This window comes from Lepidochelys olivacea (assembly GCF_965140295.1).
Source record: "Lepidochelys olivacea isolate rLepOli2 genome assembly, chromosome: 20".
Taxonomy (NCBI): Eukaryota; Metazoa; Chordata; order Testudines; family Cheloniidae; genus Lepidochelys; species Lepidochelys olivacea.
Window position 1 is genome coordinate 10,630,744 of NC_140430.1, and position 7,188 is coordinate 10,637,931.

A 7,188-nucleotide genomic window follows, 5' to 3' on the forward strand; every position below is an offset into this window, starting at 1 on the left:
GTGCCAAGCTCGGCAGTGCTACAGCTCCTTCTGGCCAGGCATTTTATTCCTTGTTCCCAGAGCTCAAACTGATGGAACGAGTGTCAGCACCTGGTTCCCCTTCAAGGGCGTGGGGGCTGCAGTAGGAAGACAGCCTAAAATAGGAGCCCTTGTATTAAAGGCCTGGTACAAGGCCTAAGCTAAAGTATGGGCAAACTTTGCTAATAGAAAACAAAAGTCAGGCTGTGAGCGAACGTCAGTCCCTGCCCGCTGGCACATTTCCAGGGTCTGGTGAGCCCAGCGCTGATCATGTAGAAACGTGCAGTCCTGGACCGTGCTTGGCACAAAGGACTCAGACAAACCCATTCCAGAAGCTTGGTACGAAAACCACAATATAAAGAATGGCGCAAAAACATTCCCCAAGGATAACTGGAACACACTGAGCCCTCCTAAAAGATAAGGTCAAATAGCAACTTAATAAATAAAAATGTTTTAATCAAACCAACATGTACAAAAAAGTGGACAATAACTAGTCAGGTCAGAGGGCAGTATCTAAGTCAGAGGCAGCTTGTTTGTATCAGGGTATCTCTGAGAGAATGTATTAGTCCAGCCAAGGGGGAAAGGGAAAGTCCCGCCATTCACTGAGCTGCATCCGTTGTCACAGGCATACATGTCTTAGTATCCTCGTAGAGTCTTCCAGGTGCTATTACCATGCCTTGTCAACAATAAACCTGGCGGGGTGCCTTCGTCCCTTAACGGATCCTGTGGTCATTGGGCGGTTCACTCAAGGTCTGCTGTGCTGGCTGTCTGCGCAGAGCTGGGGCAGCACACAGGGAGAACACACACACGCAGTGAAATATCTAACAACAGAGGCAATCAGTAAGATGTTTCGCAATGGCTCTTTTGGTTTCGATGGGCAGGCCCAACACTTTACACTAATTCATGCTTCTCCCCTGTTGGGGGAGTTACACAGGCCATGGCTACACTACAAAATCAAATCGCCCTGCGTGCAGCCGCCACAGTAGTTACAGCACTTGTGTGTGTGTACACCTGGCTCCTTGTGTCTGTGGTGTGTGGTATCGATTATACTGTCAGTGTGGGGCATTGCGGGACAGTCGATGTGAGCAACGCAGTATGTACACTGACACTGCATTGACCTAACTACGCTGGCTGGGGGAAGTGGCGTGATTAAGTCGGCAAAGCAGGTGAGTTACATCAGCGGGAGCCAAATTTTAGTGTAGACGCAGTGTTAGGTGGACATAAGCTGCCTTGCAAACTCAGTGGTGTGGAGCAGTTACAGAGGTTTATGATGCAAACGTTCATTCTAACTTTATACCACGGGCTACAGAGGTTATGGGAGAGATCAATCCTGCAAGCAATTCCACAAGTCGAAACACTCCACACACGCTGATCAGCAGCTGTTGTCACACGGCTAACACACAGGCTGGGTCAAGCTCCGCATTTGTCAGTGTTCAGTGAGGCCTAAGGGCCTGGGCATGAGCTGGCACCTGGTCTGCTAGCATCACAGGACCCATCTAGCCCAGTACCCCGCCCTCTCCCTGCTGCCTCCTTCCCCAAATTAGATCAATGGGGCCAGCCACTCCAGCTAGTTCAGAGGAAGGTGCAAGAACCCCCTCCTAGTGGCTAATGATGACATAACCAGTCGGGGGAGGGGGAAAAGGGGGGCATATCCCCCTCATCCTGACAGTCAGCAATGGTCTTGTGCCCTGTTTTCTAAATTCTGTCCTGACACCATTGCTCCCCCACCCCCCACCATCCTTGTCTGAATCCTGCCAGGCTCGCAATGTCAGTGTCATATAGTGGCAGTGAGTTCTCCTGGCTAATTATGTAACTTCCCTTGACATTTGCTTTCACAGAGCGTCCCATTGCTCTTGCAACACTGGGGCAGGTGAAGCGGGGGGCAAATGGGAGCACCCCCCTCCTTTCATTATATTCTGTACCTATTTCAGCCCTGCTTCTTTTGCTCCTCTTTAAACTAAAGCCTGAGCTTTTTTGTTGGTAAATTGACCTTTTTCTTGACAGTGTTGTGGAAAAAATTTGCTTCTTTCTAAACATTTCAGGTTTTTGATGAGCAATTTAAAAAAAGCCTTCGAAAAATTATCCCTCCCTCCCCCATTTCTCTACCCTTTGTCCTTTTCTCATTTGCCACTGGAAAGTGGATGGGAGGGGATGAAAAAACCCACACACGTACACACACACGCTCATTTTGGGCTTTTGAAAATTTTTTGCAAGGGGTGAAAACATAAGGGTTCCATGCACCCCCCCAAATTTCCAAGGCAGCTCAATTGTGGGGCTGCTGCTCTTCCTGCTGCCCTTCTAGTGCCAAGGTAGACCAACGCCCTGTCACACTTTAACCCTTAAATGGCCAGCGTTGCCAACGCCCATCACTGCATGGTGAGCCCAGCAGTGGGTGGGTGGGTGAGTTGGAATGGGATCAGTAACGAAGAAACTTCACTTTCGTTCGATAAAGTGCCCACCCTCGGCGTGGCGGAGAAGCCCCAGACCTCGCTCCTCCCAAACACAGCCATGCCAGAATGCAAACAAATATTAAAATCTTGTGATTTTTAAAGCAAATCTCATGATTTTGAGGCCTGACTAGTGACTTCTGAGTGTTGGGGCGCAAGAGGGGCACCAAAGCTGATGGGCCCGCTCGGCCTTCTTGCCATCTGGACAGAGGCACCTGTGTGGGACCCGGGGTGGCTCGTGCCTCCCCACACTTGGGACAGACAATACTAAACATCTCATGGCTCCCCCTGGCAGTGCGTGGAGGGAAAGCCGTTCCTGAGCTATGGCCACAGAGTCAAGGGAGGCAGTGTGGCCTAGTGATAAAGCACTGAACTGGGATGCAGCGGACTGGTGGGGTCGATGTCTGGCTCTGCCACTGGGTGACCTTGGGCAAATCTCTTCCCTGCCCTCTGCCTCAGTTTCCCCATGTGTACAGTGGGGATGATGACACTGACCTCCTTTGGGAAGTGTTTTGCTGGACAGTGCTATGTAAGATGAATAATAATATTCTGGGCTGGCGGGGTAGGGGGCGTCTCTCCTCTCTGGGGCACGGGTTCGAATCTGTCCCCGGGGAGCAGTGTCTGACAGTGGGGGTGGCTGTGGAGAGGGGCTCAGTCCAGTTCCTCTTGGGACAGCACCCGCGTTGCCTGCCGGCTGTGGGACCGGCACGCTGGGGCTACAGAGCCTGAGCTCCGTTCTGCCCCTAGATGGGTCCCTTCAGGGCAGGGCCGTTGGCGTGGGAGATGGGGGTGTGACGCAAGCCTTGGGCTCTGGGGCAGTCGAGCTGGCCCTTTCCCCAGTGCTGGAGTCCCCTCCACAAGGCCCAAAGCTCCCCAGGCCTGAATCCTGGACCCACGGAGCCCGGCTCGAGGGCGGGGGGGGGGGCGTTTCCTGCAGCCGTACTGCCTCTCCGGTACAGCCAGTGGCCTTGGCACTCTGGGGCAAGGCAAGTCACTTTCCAGCCCCCACCCCTGGGGCCAGGGGGCACAGGCCAGCCCAGGGCTCTGAGGAAGATGGGGCGCGCCCTCCGCCCCTCTGGTTTAAACGTCTCTCTGTCCCTTCCCCCCGCTCCATGGCCCCGTGCACAGCTCTCCTCTTTCTGCATCTTCCCCTCCTGCTCTTTAGGATCTGGCCCCCTGGGGAACCCAGGTGTCAAGGAAACCCGCTCCCGGCTGGGGAGCCATGGTTGGCTTTTGGGTCCCAGGCTTCTGCATGGCCCTGGCTAACGAGCCCCCTGGGAGGGCAGCGCTGCCCGGCCTGGGCCCTGGGGCCTCGGCAGGAGCTGCCACAGAGCGCCAGCGGCAAAGCTGCCAGTGGAGGCTTCTCCAGTGCCCTGCAGAGTGGGGGAACTGGGCTGAACTGGGGCCAGCGTCGAGGCCATGGGAGGTGCCAGCCAGGTAAGGGGCTGGGTTCCCCACTGTTGGGCCCTATGGGGATGCTGGCTGAGGGTCCTTGTGCCCATGGCATTAGAGGGATCACAGGGATGAGGCTCTGGGGGCTGCTGGGAGTTTGGAGAGGGGTCCGTGTTCAGCTCCCATCTCCCCACACACGCTTCTGATCCAGAATGGCCTGGGTGCGAGACCTTCCCCTGGCTGGTGCCGAATGGCCAGTGTTTGCTGGGATGCTTTGGACCCGGCAGCTGCTCCCTGCCCCTGGGGGAGGTTCATCGCTGGGGCAGTGCTGCCAGCCCCAGAGACTGAGGGCCTGGGCCCCACAGCAGATCACTCTGTACTCCACCCCTTGCCCTGCCTGAGAAGGCGGGGAGGGCACTCTTGGCCAGTCCTTGGCTGTCAACTAATGCCCGTCAGAGCATGGACCCATCCCCCTAGGGACGGAGTTGAGACCCCCAAACTCATGTCACACATAGGCCTGCTGGGCACTGGCAGTGGGGCAATCCCTTCTCTGGCAGGGACTGCGGGGGGAGGCTCTTGGGGCAGAGATGGGACCAGTGGGGCATCCCTGTCACAGCGGGGGAGCAGGTCTGTAGTCCTGGCCTGGAGAATCCGTTATCCACCGCTCCTTACCCGCTGCCCAGTCGAGGCACCGAAAAGAAACCGTGTGATTGTAGGTGACCTATCGAGTGGCACCTAGTGCGACTCAGAGCGACATGGCTGGCACAAAGGGCTCGGTGAATGGGGAGGACTGGCTGGGAGCGGGGCACTGACTGAGTCACTGGGCTCCCACGGCCAGAAGAATCTCGGCCCCGGCCTTGCACCACCCCAGGGCCCCAATCTCTGGTGAGGCCTTGCCCAGCTCCCTGGCAAGAGGCCCAGCAGCCCTGGTCACTCCCAGGACTAGAGTCACTTGTATTCCAGTCACTCAGTTCATCCCTGGGGTTGAGATGTAGCCACCTCTGGGGTGGGGTGCAGGGGCTATTTATACAGGGATCCTTTGCCCAGCACTGAGATGCAGCCACCTCTGGGGTGGGACGGAGCAGCTCTTTAACAGCCACACAGCACAGTAGATTAGGGCAAGTGAAGAATCCCACACCTAGTTGCACTGCACTGCACAGAGCGTGGGGAGCTGGGCCAGGGAGCCTTGGGGGAGGGATAGCTCAGTGGTTTGAGCATTGGCCTGCTAAACCCAGGGTTGTGAGTTCAATCCTTGAGGGGGCCATTTAGGGATCTGGGGCAAAAATTGGGGATTGGCCCTGCTTTGAGCAGGGGGTTGGACTAGATGACCTCCTGAGGTCGCTTCCAATCCTGATATTCTATGATTCTATGACCAGGCTGCACTGCACATGGGCTCCTTAGTGACAAGCGCTCAGAAACTTAGATTTACAACCCCCAAAATAGCACAAATTGAGCACTATGCTGGGGCCGGCACAGACTAGAAGGGGCAAGTGCCCCCTACTGGGTCCTCCCACCCCACTCACTGCAGCCCCTAGCACCCCATAAGCTCCATCCATGCAGAGTAAGGGGACTGGCACATGGAATTGCAAGCCCAATAGCAAGGATTTCTGATGGCTCTGTAAACTCGGGGCGGGGGAGTGGAGAATTGCTAATATACTTCCTATTTTTAAGAAATGGAAAAAAACGTGGTCCAGGTATCTACAGGCCTTTTAATTTGACCTCAACTGTCTGCAGGGTCTTGGGACAAATTTTGAGTGAGAAAGTAATGAAGGACAAAGAGGTGAACGGTAACTGGGATAAAATACCACCTGGTTTTACAATCGGTAGGTCCTGCCAGGCCAACCTGATCTGTTTCTCTGTGAAGATAACTGAGGTTTTACACAAAGGAAATGCAGTAGATCTAATCCAGTGGTTCTCAAACTTTTTGTATTGGTGACCCCTTTCGAACACCAAACCTCTGAGTGCGACCCCCCCTTAAAAATTAAAAACACATTTCTGATATTTAACACTATGTTAAATACTAAATTTAAACCCTATTGCTTAAAATGAATTTACCTTTACTCACTGCTTTTAAATTAAGACTAAAACACAGCGGGTGGCGGGGCTCGGGGCTGACAACCCTGTGTGTGCTCCCGGCTGATAACCCTCAGCATGGCCGGGCTGCGCCTGAAACCCCATTACAGGGGTGGGGCTCACAGCGTCCTGGAGGCCCCAGCTCAGGGCTCACAGCCCCACTCCTGGTTGGGGTCAGCACTTGCAACCCCATGTGGCAGTCGGACTCAGGGATCACAGCCCCGCTCCTGGCCAGGGTTGGGGTCTGGGCTTGCAGCCCTGTGTGGGGGTTGGAGTCGGGGCTCGCAACCACGATTCCCTGTTGGGGTCGGGGCTCACAGCCCGGCCCAGGGGTTGGGGTCAGGGCTCACAGCCTAGCACAGGGGTCGGGACCCACAGCCGTGTGCCCGGGTTGGGGCTTGTAGCCCCACAGCTCCACACAGGGGTCAGGGCTGCCAGCCTGGTGCAGGGGTCGGGGCTCGCAACTTACAGCCGCACGCTGGGGTCAGGGCTCGTGACCCCCCCACTTAAGCGGGTGGTGACCCCCAGTTTGAGAACCAATGATCTAATCTACCTGGATGTCAGTGAGGCATTTGATACAATTGGGAAATTATTAGTTCAATTGGAGAAGATGGGCTTTAATCTGAGAATTGAAAGGTGGATCAGGAACTGGTGAAAAGGACGTGCAGAAAAGGACCTGGGGTTACAGCAGATGAGAAGCTGGAGGTGAGTCAGCAGTGTGCCCGTGTTGCCAAAAAGGCTAACAGCATATTGGGCTGCATTAGTAGGAGCATTGCCCATAGATCGAGGGAAGTGATTATTCCCCTCTATTCAGCACTGGTGAGGGCCTCATCTGGAGTATTGCGTCCAGTTTTGGGCCCCCACTACAGAAAGGATGCGGACAAATTGGAGAGAGTCCAGCGGAGGGCAATGAAAATGAGTAGGGAGCTGGGGCACGTGACTTATGGGGAGAGGCTGAGGGAACTGTGGTTATTTTGTCTGCAGAAGAGAAGAGGGAGGGGGGATTTGATAGCTGTCATGGAGTCCACAGGCGATGCTCTGGAACTGCTCCCCATGAAGCCAGTCAGGACTCTGGGGAAGTCTCCTGTCTGTGAGCAGACTGTCTGCAGGACACACAGCTCACACAGCTTCCTGGGTCTGACCTCAGAGCATTCAGCATCCTCTGCCCCTCCGTGCGCTTCCCACAGCGAGTCTGCTCTGGCAGGGCTCCTGGGGAAGCCAGAGGGTCCTGCACCCCAACTTCGCAGTCAGATGTGAC